Source organism: Adiantum capillus-veneris, chromosome 10 (genome assembly GCF_014529385.1).
Source record: "Adiantum capillus-veneris isolate H3 chromosome 10, ASM1452938v2, whole genome shotgun sequence".
Taxonomy (NCBI): domain Eukaryota; kingdom Viridiplantae; phylum Streptophyta; class Polypodiopsida; order Polypodiales; family Pteridaceae; genus Adiantum; species Adiantum capillus-veneris.
The window spans coordinates 70,552,551-70,572,969 of record NC_140940.1 but is presented as its reverse complement, the minus strand read 5'-3'; the positions used below and the strand labels follow the sequence as shown (position 1 = coordinate 70,572,969).

General features: G+C 46.1%; 2 pseudogenes; both read left to right on the top strand.

Moving 5' to 3' along the window:
* Positions 1-2,100: 2,100 nt before the first annotated feature.
* LOC147449034 (uncharacterized) lies at positions 2,101-16,967 on the top strand (annotated as a pseudogene).
* A 65-nt stretch (positions 16,968-17,032) lies between these two features.
* Positions 17,033-17,931, top strand: LOC147449033 (uncharacterized; annotated as a pseudogene).
* The last annotated feature ends 2,488 nt before the right edge of the window (positions 17,932-20,419 follow it).

The following is a 20,419-nucleotide window of genomic DNA, read 5'->3' as shown; positions in this document are numbered from 1 at the left end:
GATGGGAATGTCTGTCTCCTCTACTAGCACATCCGAAGTCGGGTCAAAACCATGTCGCCACTGTCAAAAGTGGGCGCGTGATGCTCGGATGACTAGTGGACTCATAGCTATGACCTTGGAGGCCATCTCGGAAGTCTCGAACTCGATCTGGTAGTACCCCCGTCCGAGGATCTGGACATCCAAAATCTTGCCCACCTCTGCGAGAAGGTGGGCCTGGAGAAGGTCTCGCAGCTCTCCTCTTCTAGGACGGGTGCCGAGAACCTTGCAGATGACAGAAGTCACCTGCAAGCGCTCTACCTCTGCGGCAAGGCTCGCTTGCTTTGTCGGCGAAAGAGCAAGTCGAATGGTGGGCTCAGCGCGGTTGGGCGAGGGGGCTTCAGGCGAGTCCCTCTGTGGCAGAGTTGGAGCCTCCATCTATGTCTACTGCTGAGTTGAAGCGGATGGTGAAGAAGAACTACAACCGAGTACGCCGAACACTAGTCCGAAGAAAAAGCGATGCTGAGCCAGGTGCAGAAAACCTTCGGGGGCAATGTGGACAGGGGGAGGGGATGGAGGGAAGGATACAATGGCGAGCGAAGGAACAATAGGCTGTGGAGGGGGGGGGGGGAGAAAACAGCCAGGGAATGGGGGGGCAGCGGGTGGGTTAAAGGGCAACTAGGGGCGAGAGCGGCGGGCAGTTGGGGGCGAGAGCGGCGGGGAGCTGGGGGCAGCGGTGGCGGGTTGGGATGGGCGAGGGAGACAGTGCGAGGGCGAGAGGGGGGGCCAGGGGAGGCAGCGCGAGGGCGAGGGGGGACAGCGCGGGGGGGGGGGGGGGGGTTGGAGGCAGCGCGAGGGCGAGAGAGAGAGGGGGGGTGAGGGGCAACGATGGCGCAGGGGGCAGGGGGGGGGGGAGCGTGCAGCAGCAGCGAGACCCGAGCAAGAATACAAATTTTATTTTTTGAGGATTGATTCTTGTTAATTGTGGTTGGTTTGTGTTAAGAAGAATATGATTAGTGTTTTCTGTGGTATTTATTGCTAGTCGATATAATGAATCAATGATTATGTTTTCTTGTTGATTTGTTTTTTGACACCTTGAACTTCGTCTCAATTTTTGGCGGTCTTCTGCTCAAAATTTGAAGAAACGGGAAAAGCGCGATGGAGCGCAACGTATATGGCACTTTTCATCCAAAACTTGGTCGTCTTCTCGAGCTCTTTGATTTGAGTTCTAGTTTTGCGTCAATCGGAGTTCGTAGCAGAAAATTATGCTGTTTGTTTTGCAATTCATCTTGAGGTAGCTTTCGTCTTCGTGCGTTTTCGTGAAGCATCCGCGATCGTTTTTCTAATTTTGGTGTCAACTTTTTCGAGAAAATTTAGCTTTTTTTATTCATATTGTGGTCGTTAATCTTTCATCTCATGTCACTCTATTTTGAGGACTCTTTTATTATTAACGTCTCCTGTTCCCTGCTTTTTTGGGTGACGTCTCTCACATCTTTGGACCTTGGTGCAGCTAGATTTGGTCGGCCCAAAGAGAGCTCAAAAGCTGGTACATGGATATTTGCAAACAGATGGCAAATTGCTTCAATGGCTATTTGATGCAAGGTACAACTAGCATGGTTGAGATATGTGTGCCAAATGAGACATTTAATAGGTCGGATATGGTTAAGAAACTTTGCCATGTCATGATGCTTGAAGGTGCCAAGGGATGAAGGATCTCATCTTCAAGTGATGCCACAATATATGCAGAATGCTTCCTCGTGTTTGACGAGTCCAAGTCTCTTTGGATGCTCGCATACCGGGGAATGACACTTCTCCAACTAACAATAATGATGAAGCCTTGGAGAATTGTTTTGAGGTCGACGAGTGGAGCCATGGGACGCGTGCGAACATTGCCCCAGCCAGGAGTTACAAAAAAAGGAAACAACGCATTTTTTAAAGGTTGCAACAGAAAAAAAAAAACGAGCTGCAGCAGGTGGCGGGCTGCTTGAAGGAAAGAGACACCACTTGGAGGTTTGCATGGGGTGGCGCCATCTGGATACAGGGGGAGCGCCATTGCATGAGGACGGGGTAGATTTTTGCAGAGGGGAGGACCTCGCTATTGAGTGGACAAGGGGGAGTGGAACCACAGGGCAAGGCCAGTGCATGGGCCTCATGCGGGGGGGCCAGTAGCACGGTTTTGAAGGGCTGGCTGAGGGGGGCCGATTACCACAGGGGAATCTACAGGTTGATGGATTGCAGTAGAGTTGGAAGGGCTGAGGGCTGCTAGTGATGGGCGGCTCGTGGTACAGAGGAGGACCCAGGATCAGGTTTAAAGGCAAGGAGTTGCCAAGGAGTGACGCCTGCAGGTTGGCAAGTGGCGAGAGAGAGAAAGATGAGAGAGAGTTGCCTGAGAAGGGAGCAGGTTTGAGGGTTATTGGGGAGGTGTTGAAGGCCAGCCAGTGCGACAGAAAGGGAAAGCAGGAGGGAGCGGGTCTTGTCTGTCTTTTGAGAGCGTTGCAGAGCAAGGCCGAAAAGTGAAGCTCGCTAGCAGGGGCTGGCCTTCGTGCTAAGGGAACCCGCCAATTGAATACAGGGGGAGTTGGGGTGGTCTGGGAGATGAATGTTGAAGGGCTGCCAAAGGGTTGGTGTTGCAAAGCCGAGAGGGGTAAATGGTTATGAGGGGTGCTCACCAGTGGCAAGGGCGACCCCTGCAAGGGCTTGGAGAATTGAAAACAGAGATGCAGCCAAAGGATGAGGGCACCCTAGCTTGCGGGTGATATTAGATGCTACATGTAAGTAGAATGGCAAGGAGCTGAGGAGTGGTCGTTATTACTGAGAGAGAAGGGGCTGGCCATGTGCTGAGGAAGTCCGAGGAATGTCAAGCACAAGTCGGGATCGAAGACAGTGAACAGAGGTTGTCCGCGGCTCATGGAAGATTGCGCCTATAAAGGGTCGAAGGCATCATTCTCGACTAACAGAAGGGGTTCAGCACCATTATATACCTTCCTTTGAAGGATTTTAACAGGGTTTTTTGTCAAATCAATATCGACCTTCTCTTCCGCTTTCATGTCTAATGATGTGTCATAAATGTGAATGGTATCTGTACGGGCCTCATGTGTGCTAAAGGATATTTCCTAGCTTGTAGGAAAACTTATCATATAGACTTGTAACCTTGGGGTGCCTAAGGGAGTCAGTGCTAGTTATTTATGGTACAAAGTGCAATGAGAGGTCAGAGATAGAGCCATGCTTGTTTACTTTGCGAGCGACTGAGTATGTATGGACTGGGATGGTTGGGTGCGGGCTCGGGCAGTGATTGTTGGCAGATCAGGAGTCTAGGTGTGTATCTACTAGGGGATAGGGGTGCTTTGAAATCACTAGGCTATAGAGAGGCATTCAGATGTGTGCTGGTGGTTTTCCCATTTTTCCATTTCCCCCTTTCCATCTTGTGGTGTCTCCACTGAGGATCCACTGATTGCTTCCTAACAAAGTGTTCGTGAGTCAAGATGAAGCAGGAATTTGGTCCGGTGTTCAAAGGAGATGAAGATGCAGATGGTTGGTTTGTCGATTTTGAGCTATTCATGCTCATAGTATTGCAGATGCCAGGTGATGAAGCAAAGCTCCGGACTCTACCTTTGGTGCTGCGAGGTAAAGCAGAAGTTTGGTTTGATGGATTAGAAGGTGTGCACAAGCAGAATTGGATCGGATTTCAAGAGCACTTTCTACAAAAGTATCGAAAAGTGGTGTCGGCTTCGGAAGCAGATGCAAAGATCAAAGGCATGCAACAGAACATAAGTCCAAATCACTACAAGAGGTTGTGTGCTCTTGTGACGCTGTTAGCGACGGAAATACACTGGGTTTTTATAACCCCCGGCGTCGCTAAAACCGTCGCTACGAGCGTCGCTACGAAAGCATCGCTATAGGAGTCGCTATATGCGACGCTCATAGCGACGCATATAGCGACATTTACACAGAAGACTATAGCGACGCTCATAGCGACGCTACAGAGCCATAAATAGCGACGCCCGAGAGAATTTTTTTTTGGTGGCAGGGCATTGAATGCCCTGCCACCCATTTTCAATGCCCTGCCACCCATCAACCATATTGTACTTGATTCACTTTTTTAAAAAAGTGCAAGGGTAGATAATAGACCCAAAATAGTCACCCACAAGACGCATTGTTTGCAAAATTGACAATTGTACACATCATAGGCAAAATGAATTGATTGGCAAATGTAATAATGACAATTGTACATCATCATAGGCATAAAGAATTGATTGGCAAAAGGAACTGCGGTGAAAAATATAATAATATACATGGTTCAAAAAGACGTATAAAATCCGTCTCATGATACATAAGCTATGAGAAACCCTAAACTAATGCTATCTAGCTACGGCTAAACTGACGTCGTCTAGTCAGACGTCTCATCGCGTCCAAGCGAAGTATCTGTCGGATTCTGCAAAAAAAGACAATAAGACAGCTTTCAGTAAGTATAAACATATAACGACATTTATAAAACAATACAAAAAATAAAAAAGAGTAAACCCTAATACTAACCATGCCGCCGCGAGAACTGAGAATGTCCATCAGGGCGTTTAAGCCCTTCTTGCCTGTGTACTCGCGCTCGTACGGTGTGGGATCACGTCCTGTCATCGACCACTGTCAAAACATACAAAGATTTCATTATGTTAGAACTAAAAAACTCATAAACCCTAAACTATCGAACATAAAGAGCAATGTGAAAACACTTACAAAATCGGCCTCAAATGATGCCCATCCACCGCTCCCCAAGTGGTGCGAGCTCCTTGCCTCTACTCGCGCTCTAGCTGCATCCTTTTGTTGCTTCCACTTGTCGGGATTCTCGCGCGCTGCTTTCTTCGCATTCTTCCAACCTTCTTTGGCCAGCCAATCTGGCCTGTTCCACCCATTCTTGATTGCTTTTTGCACTTCGGAACGCTTGTGTTTACAGTATTTGCGCATTCGAATCTTCATCAGGTCTTCATTGAAGCACTGATCCCGTGTTGGAACGGGAAACTCATTATGAAGTATGCTGATGACTCTGTTTTTTAAATCACTTGGTACTTCACTCCATTTGTTTAGTATGTAGTGTCTAAATAGCAGAGAGCAAAGACCACGCATGCAGGAGATCACCTTCTTGCCGTCATCATCCATGATGATGCCGCCGCTGATGTCGACGGAGTAAGGCAAGCCCTCTGGCCGGTGACGCGTGAACCTGGGTGTCCCGGCAGGGGTCTCTAGCGGCGTGTCGATGGGGGTACGGACGTCAGGTGTCTCCACCGGCGTCTGGGCCCCGAAGCGAGGAGTGTCGAGTGGGGTGGCTCCTGGCGGAGTAGGTAGAGGTGTGTAGCTTCTAGGAACAGTCAGCCGTGCAAAACCTGGCGTAGATGGCGATGCTAGGCGGTGTGGAGGCATCGGTGGCGGAATCCCCACAACAACCGCCACTGCCACCACTAGAGCGCCGGTGTTTAGACGATGTCAGGAGTTTTTTAGAGCAAGGGATTGCACATATGTACATACCCATGCATGGTGCATGAAGTAAAGTATTGCCCATTTTCCAGAGCCAGGTGGTTATGTGGGGCCCACATGTGTACAGGTAGGACAGGGTGTACATAGTGCATCGATTTTCACTATTACCAGTACCACTGTGTTTTTCTACAATAATGAGGAGTTTATAGCGTGTAAAACTTCTCGAGGAAGCTATCCGCGGGCCGACGACATGAGGTCAGCAGGTGCGTCAGATGGCATCTAGTGGCGTCACGAGGGCGAACGAGGTCAATATTTGCACGTGGAGAAGTACGGGCACAACATGGGTGTTTTCTGGTGAGAGTTATGCAGAAAGGTCATCATGAGGACCTTTTTTTGGGGCCACTTGACGTGGTGGCGAGGTGCATTATTGGAAAAAAGCTGAGTGCCAGGTGTGCGAATGATGCAAAAAGGTGACAACTATGCACTGCGAAGTCAGTTTTTGGCTTGTTCGGGGTCCGTTTGAGGTCATCTAAAAGGCCAAGGGTGCCCAACTAATAAAGCTAAGTGTGGGAACTGAAAAAACTGAGAGAAGACCAGAAAAAACGTGGAGAAGAGAGGAGGAACAGCCGCAGGTGTGTTTTTTGGGTTTTTGGAGCCTGTTTTGGCCGTAAACTGCTCATCCGAGGTCGGATTTGAGCACTTTGACATTGTAGACTGGGGTTTTGGGCCGTTCCGGACGCGATGGCGCTGTCCATTTTGCCAAATTCCTCACTCTTTTCCTGCTGTTTTTCTGTGTAAGTTTCTCCTATGAGCGAAGTTTCCGCTCTAGTTTGTGATTGTATCTGGTATCTTTTACCCATATTGTGTGAGCTGTTTGCCCCATTGGTGTTGGCCCAAGCTCAATTGTATCTAAACATCAGAAATTCTCCTCTTTTGAGCTGAGTTTTTTGGGTGTGTGTGTGTGTGTGTGTCTGTGTGGAGTGGGCAAGTGGATAGTCTCTCTCCTCTCACTCCAGAGATGTGTTCCCTGTCTCGGCCAGGTGTGTTGTGTAAGTCGAGTGGTGCCCCATAGTGTGTGTGTGTATCTTCCCAAGAGTGTGTGTCGGGTCGTTATAGAGGCGCTGTGTGTGTTTTCATCCCGCTCACATTCTTTTGGCGCCCCCACGGAGGATCTTCTTCGAGTACCTTCTGCTTCGAGCTTCGAGCTTCGAGCTTCAGGATTACAGATTACAGATTACAGGTTACAGGTTACAGGGACAGGTACAGGTACAGGTGATTCACACAGGTACAGGTAGCTGGAGTACAGTGATATACTAGCAATGATGTCACTTGCAGTTGTTGTGGGAATGCATCACTTGGCGCCTATTTGAGCGCATGGTCTGCTGGATTGTACGTTACTTGTGGAAACTGCCATTGTACGCCTTTGTGGAGCCATATATGGTTTTATTTGGCAGTCCCAGCCATTTCTGAGACTTGGTCTGGAAGATAGTCATTTCTGAGACTTGACTATACGCGATTTGCATTAGCTTTCGTGTGAGGGTCGATAGCGTGAGGTTTTTATTGAGCTGGGGGATTCTCAAATGTGGAGATCCTTTCGGTGATACAGGTAGCTGGAGCACCCTTTTCGTGACCTCGCCATAGGCTATGTACTAGTGAGTCCTACTTGATGCTCGGGTTCTATTGTTGACAGTTTATGCATACATAGACAGTCTATATTTTGGGTTCCTACTGCTCTACTTCTGGGGAAACTCTGTCGAAATTTTCCCAAGTTATGATGGCTGGTTTTTTGGTATTTTGAGCCATTTATGCTGTTATGCTGCTGAAATTTTGGCAAAATCAGAGGTTGAGTCAGGTGTGCCTTCTTGGGAGCTTCATGGTTGGCTTTAATGGATGATCAAAATGGCCCTCAGTTCACTCCTTTTCATTTAACGCAAAGAATTCAGATTAATGTTCATGTGTCCAGGAAGATCTTTTTCCAGCAGCGCATAGTCTTTATGTTTGGGCCAAGAAGATTGAGAGAGATCCTGGAATGTCCTTTGCCTGTTGTCATTCCGATGATCAACTATGAAAACTCATTTGATGTGCATGTGTTTGTCCTTATCTAAAGTTGAGCTCCATTGAAGTTTCTAGGGATTGGGAAGTGAAAAGTTTTGGGTTCTTGCACGTGTGTTCGAAGGGGTTCTCAAAGCATCATAATTTGGGTAGCCATGGCTTTCTCTTATCCGGAGTTTCATGGAAGAAGTGATGAAGATGTGGAAGAATTTTTGGAAAAGATGGAGGTTGCCTGCATTAGCAACCAGATTCATGACCCTACGCAAATGTTACGCCTTCTCCAAATTTGTTTGAAGAGTGATGCACGAGTTTGGTCCAAGGCATTTGAAGAGGAGTTGCGTGCAGCAGATCCACCTATAAGATTGAGTTGGGACAATCTAAGGCATGGATTGGAAGTGGAGTTTGTGAAGATAGAAGATCCTGACAAAGTGTGGCAAGAAGTACAAGGTTTGGTGCAGAAGGAAGGTGAGCCAGTAGATGCGTACATACGTAAGTTTTCATTGGCATGGGAGAGAATGTGCAAGGCTTTAGCACCACAGGTACCCCCGCCTGACATGATGAAGAAGGACAGGTTCTTGGCTGGTCTTTGGGAGAATATACGTTGGAGAGTAGAGCTAAAGAAGCCTAGGACATATGAAGATGCACTAGAGGTAGCAAGGAACAAAGAGTGGAAGCTGAGAAAAATGAGCCAGTTAGGGGTGGAGTCTTTGCCCATGAGAGCTGAATTTCAGCCTATGGACTCTTTACAAGGTCGTATGTCAGGGGTTCATCATGAACCAGTGGTTCCTGTTACTACTCAGGTTATGCCAGCAGTGGTCACTACAGCAGTGCAAGATGATGGCCTAAGGCAAGACATGAGGCAAGTGGTTGATCTGATGAAGAATCTTAGCCTAAACATGCTAGGTCAAGTGGGAAATAATCGAGGTCGAGGGCGGTTAGCAAATCAGCCAGGAGGTGAAGAAAAACCTAGGAATGGTGCTGGACAAAGTAATAGTAGGTTTTGGAGGCAGACGCCCACATGTTATAATTGTGGAGAGTTGGGTCACATCAGCCCGCAATGTGATAAGCCACCAAGGATGGGGGGAGACATGTATCCATTGCCAAGACAGGTGCTAACTAGATCAAATGATTATGGCATCGAAATTAAGGGAGACGAAGGAACCAGTGGTCTGACCCAGGAGGAAAAAGGAAAGACAAAAGTGCTAAGTGTAGTCACCTTGGAGAAGGCATCAAAGCTAGAGGATACATTAGTGATGCCTATTGGGAAGAGGACCACAGAGGATAAGGAAGGAAGAAGTGCCTCAGGTCCTAGTAAGAAGAAAGGAAAGAGCCATGAAGGCGAGGATGTCAAGGCCAAGAGGAAAAGGAGAGCTCGTCGAAAGTTTCATGTTTCAGATTTTCCACTAGGGGATGGGCCATTAAGCTATGACTTGAAGGAGGATCTGACGAGCAGGAAGGCAGATGTTACTTTTGGGCAGCTTATAGAGATGGTGCCTAAGCTAAAGCGACAGTGGAAGAGGATGGTTAACCCAATGGAGAAAGAGCCAGAGAGAGGTTCAGTGAAGGTGTTGGCAATGGACGAGCTACCAGACATTTGTCCAATAGTAGATGTGTGGCATAAAAGGAAAAATTTGGGACAAGGTTATGTGGATGGCGGAGCCCAAATATGCGTCATAACACACTCATGTGTTGAGAAGATGGGCCTCACAGTGGCTGGGGTGTCAGGTTTTCGGATCAGATTGGCAAACCATCAAAAAGTAAAATGCTTGGGTGTTGTAAAGAGCTTAGAAGTGGAGGCATATGATGCAAAGGCAGTGGTTGATTTTCATGTGATGCCAGCAGGGTTGGGAGCATATCCTATTATACTGGGCAGACCATGGTTACGTGCAGTGGGAGTTGTTCAAGATTGGCGACATGGTACGATTAGCCTCTATGGAAAGACAGGTACCAAGAAGCTTTATAATATGGACACAAGGAAACGATTAGAGGAGCTTTATGAAGATGAGGATGAGTCTAGTGATGAAGACTCTTCCACGGTGACAGATGAGGACAGTGATAGCACTACCAGCAGTGATGAGGATGCTGATGTTGCATTTATTTTGATGGATAAAGAAATCCAGGAGATTGGTTTAGTCGCATTTGCGAAGGAAGTTGAAGATGAAAGTGAAGGGCCTTATGAAGTGATTGAAGGGCTGATGCAAACCAAAGTTGAGTTGTCAAAGAAGCAGGAATTAATGACACAAATGATCAGTGGAGACCTCTCAGCTATGGAGAAGGAGATATATTTGCACATGCAAGTCTATGCCAAAGTAATTGATGATTTTCTTGATGGGAGGTTGATAAATGGAATCTCTACAGGTTTTCCTTGGGAACCAGGTGAAAGTTTGATTAAGCTTTTGATGCAAGGAATGCCAAGTGTTTTTGTGTGGGATCCAGGTGGAATGAGCATCTACTAGTGCTGCTGCTGAGCATGAATGCTCTAGCAGGCTAGGGGGTGGGCAAATTATGTCAGGAGTTTTTTGGAGCAAGGGATTGCGCATATGTACATACCCATGCATGGTGCATGAAGTAAAGTATTGCCCATTCTCCAGAGCCAGGTGGTTATGTGGGGCCCACATGTGTACAGGTAGGACAGGGTGTACATAGTGCATCGATTTTCACTATTACCAGTACCACTGTGTTTTTCTACAATAATGAGGAGTTTATAGCGTGTAAAACTTCTCGAGGAAGCTATCCGCGGGCCGACGACATGAGGTCAGCAGGTGCATCAGATGGCATCTAGTGGCGTCACGAGGGCGAACGAGGTCAATATTTGCACGTGGAGAAGTACGGGCACAACATGGGTGTTTTCTGGTGAGAGTTATGCAGAAAGGTCATCATGAGGACCTTTTTTTGGGGCCACTTGACGTGGTGGCGAGGTGCATTATTGGAAAAAAGCTGAGTGCCAGGTGTGCGAATGATGCAAAAAGGTGACAACTATGCACTGCGAAGTCAGTTTTTGGCTTGTTCGGGGTCCGTTTGAGGTCATCTAAAAGGCCAAGGGTGCCCAACTAATAAAGCTAAGTGTGGGAACTGAAAAAACTGAGAGAAGACCAGAAAAAACGTGGAGAAGAGAGGAGGAACAGCCGCAGGTGTGTTTTTTGGGTTTTTGGAGCCTGTTTTGGCCGTAAACTGCTCATCCGAGGTCGGATTTGAGCACTTTGACATTGTAGACTGGGGTTTTGGGCCGTTCCGGACGCGATGGCGCTGTCCATTTTGCCAAATTCCTCACTCTTTTCCTGCTGTTTTTCTGTGTAAGTTTCTCCTATGAGCGAAGTTTCCGCTCTAGTTTGTGATTGTATCTGGTATCTTTTACCCATATTGTGTGAGCTGTTTGCCCCATTGATGTTGGCCCAAGCTCAATTGTATCTAAACATCAGAAATTCTCCTCTTTTGAGCTGTGTTTTTTGGGTGTGTGTGTGTGTGTGTGTCTGTGTGGAGTGGGCAAGTGGATAGTCTCTCTCCTCTCACTCCAGAGATGTGTTCCCTGTCTCGGCCAGGTGTGTTGTGTAAGTCGAGTGGTGCCCCATAGTGTGTGTGTGTATCTTCCCAAGAGTGTGTGTCGGGTCGTTATAGAGGCGCTGTGTGTGTTTTCATCCCGCTCACAACGAGTGTGAAGCTCGTCTCGTCGACGCCGAAGCTTTCGAGCGCGCCGAATGCTCCGAAAGAGAGGGAGATGCGGATGGATTAGGAACGCGCGATGATGCGCCAGAGCGATGACGCTCCACGTACCACTGTCTCTGCTGCGGTGACAAAGAAGAAAGAAACTCCTCATCATCCATACCTGCATTAAACACACGAATATTTAAACTTAATATTGAATGAATAGAGTAGACAATGACGCAAAGACCATTAAATACAATGACGTAATGACGCATATAAATACAATGACGCAATGAATTGAGTGATAGAAGAGGCAAGTCGAAAACTCAGAATTTTCAATCAAAAGATATGAGCGCGAGTAGAAAAGAGCGTTATACACCATGGAAGGTACTTTGAGAGCCAGAGCTTTTACAACACGGAGAAAAATTGTTCAAATACAATATTTGTGGCTTTAAGAGATCTCTCTCTCATCCTCGCATAACTCAGCATAACTTCCTATATCTATATAGAGCTCTCCGTTTAAACACATATCCTCTGTTTCATTTTGTAGCTCCTCTGTATGCACCCCATATAGAGTAGTAGCATCTTGATGCTCGTCTGGCACCACCGCAGCGGCTTCTGATTGAGCATCTTCTCTGATCTCCTCCATTGATGTCGTTGTGATTGGAACATGGTAGCCTTCATACGTCCTTGCACTACGAGAGGCTACCTCTATGACGTACCACCAGTTTGATGTAGAATTTGTAGGATGAAATATTACCTGCCAGAGCCACATAACTTACATGAGAGCTTTCAAGCACATAACTTGTAAAAGGGGGATGTTAACTATTTACATACTTACTTGTTCACAATGCTCGGGTAGTACGAAAGTGTCTCTTAGGTCAGTCCATTTCTTAGTAGAATCCACCTCAAGAAAACCAGACTCTCCTCTACGCACAGTAGCGTTGCGACCCTCCATGATTATCTTGAACCATTGCACGTCGAACAAGTCGACAAAAAATCCTCTGTAATCGATCCTCAAAATCTCTTGCAGCGTGCCGAAGTAAGTGAGTTCCGCCACCACAGGATCTGCATCAGAGGAACGTCGTCGACTAGACTGTTCAAATTTTGCCATGATTCCATAATCTTGAGTAAAACGCTTTTTGTCGATTCGTTCCACCCTAAAATGTCGACCTTTACACCATGCTGCTGTGTATGACTTATACTACAACGAACAAAGATTATGAGTGGCCGTTCAAACGTTTATAAATAAAGTCACTTGCTAGTCGTACATTGCAAACTCACCTTGGTCGCGCAACCCCGAGAGTACTCCCACTCTTCTTCAGTCACTTCGTCACCGCATTGTTGTGCGCTTTTCAATTGGTTGTGCAACCATCTTAAGCTCATGAAGGTTGGTAGGCTCTCCAGAACCGCTGGATAGTGCATCGGTGGTTGTCTTCCCCATCTCCACTCGATTCGTGCCCTTTGTCGCTCTTGCTTTGCATCCTCATATTGTGAAATCCACTTTTGCATCACTGGATTGTGAAGCACTCAAAATCGGTTGATTTTAGCCTCTAGATCTTCCGTCATCTTCTTCTCAACACCGAGATTGCACATGACAATCCCAGATATGCGCTCATCATCTATGGTTCGCCATAGCGTGTCCCGGGATTTATCAAATCCGTCTAGCCACTCTCCAATGTACACTAGGGACTCTGATACCAACCAACCTTTTGCCATGCTACCCTCCGGACGTGCCTTTTGACGCACATATCCCTTAAGCGTTTTCATGAAACGCTCTAAGAAGAACATCCATCTGGAATGAACTGTGCCAGCTATTTCCACCTCATCAACTATGTGAACAAGAAGATGCACCTGAATGGTTAGCATTGTAGTAGGAAAATGTTTCTCAAACATGCACACAAGCTCCGCAACATTTAGTTTGGCGAATGGTATGGAGTCTACGTTGATCTCCTTTTGTGAGATCCATTGCACCAGCTTTGCAAGTTTGTAGATTGTGTTACGGATGTCGAGAGACAAACATCCGTCAATGGCAACCGGTAAAATAAACTGTAAAGTATGTGCAGCAATGATATTAAAGTCCACATTTTATGCAATGATATTAAAGTCCACTATGAACGTACCTGACACATTTTATGCCAATCGTGTGACTTCAAACCGGTAAGCTTTCCTTCTTTAGTAAAACACGTTCGGAGCGAGTGCATTACGCCAGTGGGGGTCCGCAAAGATCGAATGGTCTCTTTTACTTTGCGTTCTTGGGCTCCTGTGAAAATCCATGGTGCTTTAGGGAGTTTTATCGATCCATCAGACGCTGTTTGCTTGTGCAGACATCCTTGGTGGCTCTCTTCCCAAAAAGCCGTCGCGTAACACATGATTCTCTGGAAGATACGCTTGATGACCTTCGTAGATTTGCTTCTTCAGTGAGGGTGCCCTACGTGCATTCAGTCTAGGTCCACATGTGACACATGCTCTGTATCCGCTTGTTTGAAGCCCTGCATGTATACACATGATAATAGATCAACTATGGGAAAAAACAAGATTTACAGTGTCTGAGTGAGGAGTGTCAATAGATCACCTGAGCATTCTGTTAGCCCGGGATAGTCATGCATGGTCCACATTAGAATGCCTCTGATCAAAGCATTCCGTCGTCCTGTGTGTCGGCTCATATCCACCACCTCTATGCCAATCCACAATTGTTGTAGCTCTTCCAATAGTGGACGAAGATACACATCCATATTCCCCACTTTATATCGCCCTGGCACAATCAAGGTTAGCCATAGGTGCCCCTTCTTCGTAGTCAACCACGGGGGAATGTTGTAGTTGACGATGACAACGGGCCATACACTGTAAGATGTTGATCTTTGACCAAATGGATTTACGCCATCCATAGCCAGGCCTAAGCGCAAATTTCGAGCTTCCCTGACAAAATCCGACCATGTTCCATCTATATGTTTCCACGCTACGCAATCTGCAAGAATTCGTAGCACACCATCCGAAGATTTATTCTCCTCATGCCATGATGCTAGGGCGGCCATGGACTTACATTCGAAGAAATGCTTGATGCGAGGAAGCAGAGGGAAATGTTGCAAAACCTTTTGTGAAATTTTTGTCCCGTGGAGATCTACTCGATATCTTTCGGAATCACATTTCGGACACTTCTCCATGTCTATGTATTCCCCTCTGAAAAGAATGCAGTCATTAGGACAAGCGTGGATAGAATTGTAATCCATCCCCAAGTTTCGCAAAATCTTTCTTGCTTCATCTCGGGAATCTGGCATCACATTGTCAGCTGGTAGTATGTGCTCTTTCAGCAATATACACAACATAAAAATATGATACAGTCGTGTAAAAATCTATCAGATCATTATATATTTAGAGTTCTATTAAAGTAAACTAATTGTAATAGATCACCTGAAAAGCGTTGTGACGCTAGTGTCACTCCATCCAAACTTTGCCTGCATGTTGAGAAGAACCAGGAGTGTTTTCAATCTAGACATACGTGCTCCATTATACAATGGCGTATCGGCTTCACTTTTCATATCATCATAGATAAGCCTTTCTGAATCCATGATCGTCTCGATCATTTCATCAATCTCGGGCTCAAACATTGCCTCGTTGGGAATGTGCTCTGCATGATCATCCCCCGAGCTGTCAGAGGCTACATCTTGTGGCCTCACATATGCTGCTTGACCAAAGCGCCTGCGAACACGTCTATTGGGTTGCAAGATTGTTGCTTGTTGGCCAGCGTCAGAGTCCGACAAGTTATAATTGGCAAAAACTCGATCTATAATAGATGGATCGAACTCGCCAAATTCGCGAACGTGCTGCAAAGAAACACGTCTTGTCCGTCGCACAGCATGCTTGCATTGATTACAAGGACATAAGACCCTCGTTGAGAGATAGGTGTTTCGGTTGGAGGATCCCACATCCTCGTCGCTACTCATAATGAGGATAAAAAACTTATAACCTGGACAACAAATTTAATATTCTATTGGCATTCTTCGTCTTATCTCTCTCTCTCTCTCTTTACCTCACATTCTCTAGTCATGTCCAATCCCCGCACACCTCGGTCTAGAGGTGCACGGAGATCAGAACCACCGGGTTATAATCTCGTCTTTATTGGTCAATACCTATATTTGTGGGTACAAGAAATCTAAACACCCACGTCTACATGATATTGCATGTAGTGGACAAAACCCCTTTGCCTCTTCTCTAGCTGTAGCACTTCACAGCATCTTAACATCTTTTCACAGTAGATCTTTTCACTGTTCGTCTAACTCTAAACCCTAAACCGTAAGTAATTCTTGCGTGGACTCGATCTAACGTAAATAAGCGTAAATCTAAATAAACGTAAATCTAACTAAAAATAAAGCTAAATCTAATTTAACGTAAGTCTAATGACTAGAGGTTGTCTAGATGGTCATTGTGTCGGGGATGTAGTGACTCTTGCCGCCCTGAAGATCCACCTTCTTCCCTATCTTCTGAAGACATTTCACCAGTACTTTTGGATCGACGGAGCCCACCATGAGTGAAGGCAGCAATACCCTATATTCCATTGAGGGCTTTCTTCACCCGCTTCATGCAGGCATCGCAGTCTATGGAGACCTAAATCTAATCTAATATAACGTAAATCTAAATCTAGCTTAAATAAATGTAAATCTAGTTAAAAATAAACCTAAATCTAATTTAATGTAAGTCTACATATAACCTAATCTTTAACGTCTTTTAAGATAGTTTCCTACGACGTTATAACTCTCTTCTTCTTGTGTGTGTGCGCGTGTGTGGATGTGTGTGCCAATAAAAAGAGATAAATGGTATAACCTTTCTATCACCCATGCCAAGTATGATAGATTGATTATGCCATTTCCCTCTTGAATAATAGGTCTTGAGTTCAACTCCTCGTCGGCTAGATCTTTAGGTCTTTTAATTTTAATTAGTTTCCTACGACGTTAAATTAGTTTCTCTCTCTTTCTCTCTCAAGTGTGTGCGTTTTTTTGGATCGTATGCATGTTTTCTCTCTCTTTTCCTCTCTCAATGTGTGCGTTTTTTGTTTATGCATGTTCTCTCTCTCTTTTCCTCTCTCAATGCGTGCGTTTTTTAATTATGCATGCTCTCTCTCTCTTTTTCTCTCTCAATGTGTGTGTGCATTCTTTGTTTATGTATGTGTGTGTGCGTTTTTGTTTTTGTTTGTACTCTCTCTCTCTCTCTCTCTCTCTCTCTCTCTCTCTCTCTCAAAAACACTATGTGTGTGTGTGTGTATGTGTGTGTGTGTGAGAGAGAGAGAGGGAGAGAGAAAGAGGGGAAGGGAACATGAGAATGAGGAGAGTGAAGGAGCATACCTGGCTCTCCTTCCTCTCCTCGTGTGTGCGTGTGTGTGTGTGTGTGTGGAGAAGAAAAAGAGAGAGAGAGAGAGTGAGGGAGAGCGTTACCTGCTCCTTGCTTGAGGGCGCCGAAAAACTCAGATCTGAGATCTGAGTTTTTGGGCACGCTCGGTTATTTTTTTACCCCAGCCGGCGTCGCTATGAGCGTCGCAAATTTCTTTGTAAATTTGCGACACTCATAGCGACGCCGGGAATTTTTCTTTTGAGCGTCGCTGTGTGAGCGTCGCTAATATGAATAGCCTCTAATAGTGAATTTTGATGCTTTTGTTGATAAATTTGAAGCTTATTGGGGGGATTTTGCGGCTGTTTTCCAAGCAACCAATGCGGGATACTTTATGCTGGAAAGGTTTCTTTCTTGCTTGCATCCCTATGTTTGTTAGAGAGTGGACTATGAAGATCCAAGGAACTTTGATGAAGCTGTCGAAGTTGCCAGAGAAAAGAGTCAAAAGATGAAGAAGGTGGAGATAGGATTGATACAGTTGGCAATCACGGTAGCCAGTGGACCTAAGCCCAAACAGATGGATGAGCATCAAGAGGTAAAAGATCCTTTTCTTGATATGCATTTGATCAAAGCACGTGAAGTTGATGCCAGGCTAGAAGAGGTAGAACAAGTGCCAACCAGGTCTCAAAAGATACGGAGAGGCTTATTCAGAGTGCCACCCAGCTTGCTTGCTCAAGAAGACGAGGTGATAGAAGATCTTAAAGAAGAGGTGTCGGTTGTAGAGCCAGCAACATCAGTGGTGCAAGAATCAACAAGTTTAGAAGAGTCCAAAAGCTCTCATAGCTCCAGCAACAGTTTGGATACAGATGCTACATGGGAGACAGAATCCATGTCTTCTAGCTATGACACTTATGATGTTTTTCATGTAGAGGAAGTGGAAAAAAATGTATGCGAGTTGCCTGCTAGCTAGCTAAATGTCAAAGAGAAGTATAGTGTTGCACCTTGTGTGAATCTTCCAGTCGAGCAACCCTATCTCTCGTGATATGGTGAGTCACTATTGGAGGAAGAGGTATGGTTTGATTGTGTATCCGACTTAATTGAAGAGCAGGTTTTTGAGGATGACTTGTAGGAACTAGGAACAAAAGGAGTGGTAGGTCAAGTTAATTTGTCTATGCAGGGGGTGGGGCAACTTTGCTTTGGTGGGCATGTCGTGGTGCACTTTGACGTTTCGGAGTTTATTTGTGGCCGTGGAGAGCTAGCTCCGGCAGATGATTCTATGGAGAGTGATACAGGTGCAGACTATAAGAGTGACGCTCCATGCAAGGCGGAAGGTGCCGCCAACGTTGCAGGTGATGAGGTATTTGAACAGGTTGAAGCTCTAGCAAGTAATACTAGTATGAAAAGGTGGCCTTGGAGCCGTTTTCAGAGGGTTTGGATACAGGTTTGCAAAGGGAACATGTTTGCTTCGCTATGTAGCAAGTGGAGGCAAATGGCAGGGTTTGGCTACTTTATGCTATGCTATTGATAGCTATGTTGTGGGAGGTTTCTTTACAGGTATCTTTATATCAGATGTTGCGAGGTTTTTTTGAAGTGGACTTACTATGGAGGGTTCTATACAGATGGCATGATAGCGGCTTGTGGTATCAATGATTCAAGTGGTCGAAAGCATGTTTATGGTTGGCATAAAGGATTATGGATGCAGGGTGACGAAGCTCCATGCTACGAAGAGCTGGAAGGGTGGCGTGTCTATTGGCCTACAAGTGCAAAGGAAAGCTTAGAGATACATGCTTTACGGGTGGATGGCCACGACAAGTGTTTTGCTTTTGATCCAGGTGGACTCTATACCATGCTTGGGGAAGCTTCGAGTTTTCCATTTGATCCTGGAGGGTGATGCAATAGACACTTTTCTCTCTATCTTTATCCTATTTATATAGCCATTATATCATTTTTCTTATCCAGTCTATGTAGCTATGTTATATCATTCTCTCTATACAGTCCAATTTTACCAAAATAATGCTATGGAGCATGAATGCTCAACGAGGGGTTGGGAAATGATGGTGCAGTCAGATTTGCTCGGCCCAAGGAGAGCTCAAAAGCTGGTACATGGATAAATAGATGGCAAAGTGCTTCAGTGGCTTTTTTTATTCATATTGTGGTCGTTAATCTTTCATCTCATGTCACTCTATTTTGAGGACTCTTTTATTATTAACGTCTCCTGTTCCCTGCTTTTTTGGGTGAAGTCTCTCACATCTTTGGACCTTGGTGCAGCTAGATTTGGTCGGCCCAAAGAGAGCTCAAAAGCTGGTACATGGATATTTGCAGACAGATGGCAAATTGCTTCAATGGCTATTTGATGCAGGGTACAACTAGCATGGTTGAGATATGTGTGCCAAATGAGACATTTAATAAGTCGGCTATGGTTAAGAAGCTTTGCCAGGTCATGATGCTTGAAGGTGCCAAGGTATGAACGATTTCATCTTCAAATGATGCCACAATATATGCAGAATGCTTCCTCATGTTTGACGAGTCCAAGTCTCTTTGGATGCTCGCATATCGGGGAATGACACTTCTCCAACTAAAAATTATGATGAAGCCTTGGAGAATTGTTTTGAGGTCGAAGAGCGGAGCCATGGGACGCGTGGGAACATTGCCCAAGCCATGAGTTAAAAAAAAAGAAAAAAAAGCATTTTTTAAAGGTTGCAAGAGAAAAAAAAAAGAGCTGCAACAGGTGGCGGGTTGCTTGAAGGAAAGAGGCGCCACTTGGAGGTTTTCATGGAGTGGCGCCATCTGGATACAGGGGGACTGCCATTGCATGAGGACGGGGTTAGTTTTTGCAGAGGGGAGGACCTCGCTATTGAGCGGAGAAGGGGGAGTGGAACCACAGGGCAAGGCCAGTGCATGGGCCTCATGCGGGGGGGCCAATAGCATGTTTGAAGGGATGCCTGAGGGGGGCCGAGTACCACAGGGGGATTTGCAGGTTGATGGATTGCAGTAGAGTTGGAAGGGCTGATGACTGCTAGTGATGGGCGGATCGTGGTACAGAGAGGGCCCAGGAGCAGGTTTAAAGGCAAGGAGTTTCCAAGGAGTGACACCTGCAGGTTGGCAAGTGGCGAGAGAGAGAAAGATGAGAGAGAGAGAGTCGCCTAAGAAGGGAGCAGGTTTGAGGGTTATTGGGGAGGTTTGAAGGCCAGCCAATGCGACAGAAAGAGAAAGCAGGAGGGAGCGGGTCTCATCCATCTTTTGAGAGCGTTGCAGAGCAAGGCCAAAAAGTGCAGCTCGCTAGAAGGGACTGGCCTTCGTGCTAAGGGAACCGGCCAATTGAATACAGGGGGAGTTGGGGTGGTCTGAGAGATGAATGTTGAAGGGCTGCCAAAGGGTTGGTGTTGCAAAGCTGAGAGGGGTGAATGGTTATGAGGGGCGCTCACCAGTGGTAAGGGGGACCCCTGCAAGGGCTTGGAGAATTGAAAACAGAGCTGCAACCAAAGGATGAGGGCGCTGCGCCCCACCTTGCGGGTGATATTAGATGCTACATGTAAGTGGACTGTCAAGGAGCTGAGTTGGCGTTATTACTGAGAGAGAAGGTGTTGGCCATGTGCTGAGGAAGTCCGCTGAATGTCAAGCACAAGTCGGGATCAAAGACATTGAACAGAGGTTGTCCGCGACTCATGGAAGACTGCGCCTATAAAGGGTCGAAGGCATCATTCTCGACTAACAGAAGGGGTTCAACACCATTATATACCTTCCTTGAAGGATCTTAAGAGGGTTTTTTGTCGAATCAATATCGACCTTCTCTTCCGCTTTCATGTCTAATGATGTGTCGTAAATGTGAATGGTATCTGTACGGGCCTCATGTGTGCTAAAGGATATTTCCTAGCTTGTAGGAAAACTTATCATATAGACTAGTAACCTTGGGGTTCCTGAGGGAGTCAGTGCTAGTTATTTATGGTACAAAGTGCAATGAGAG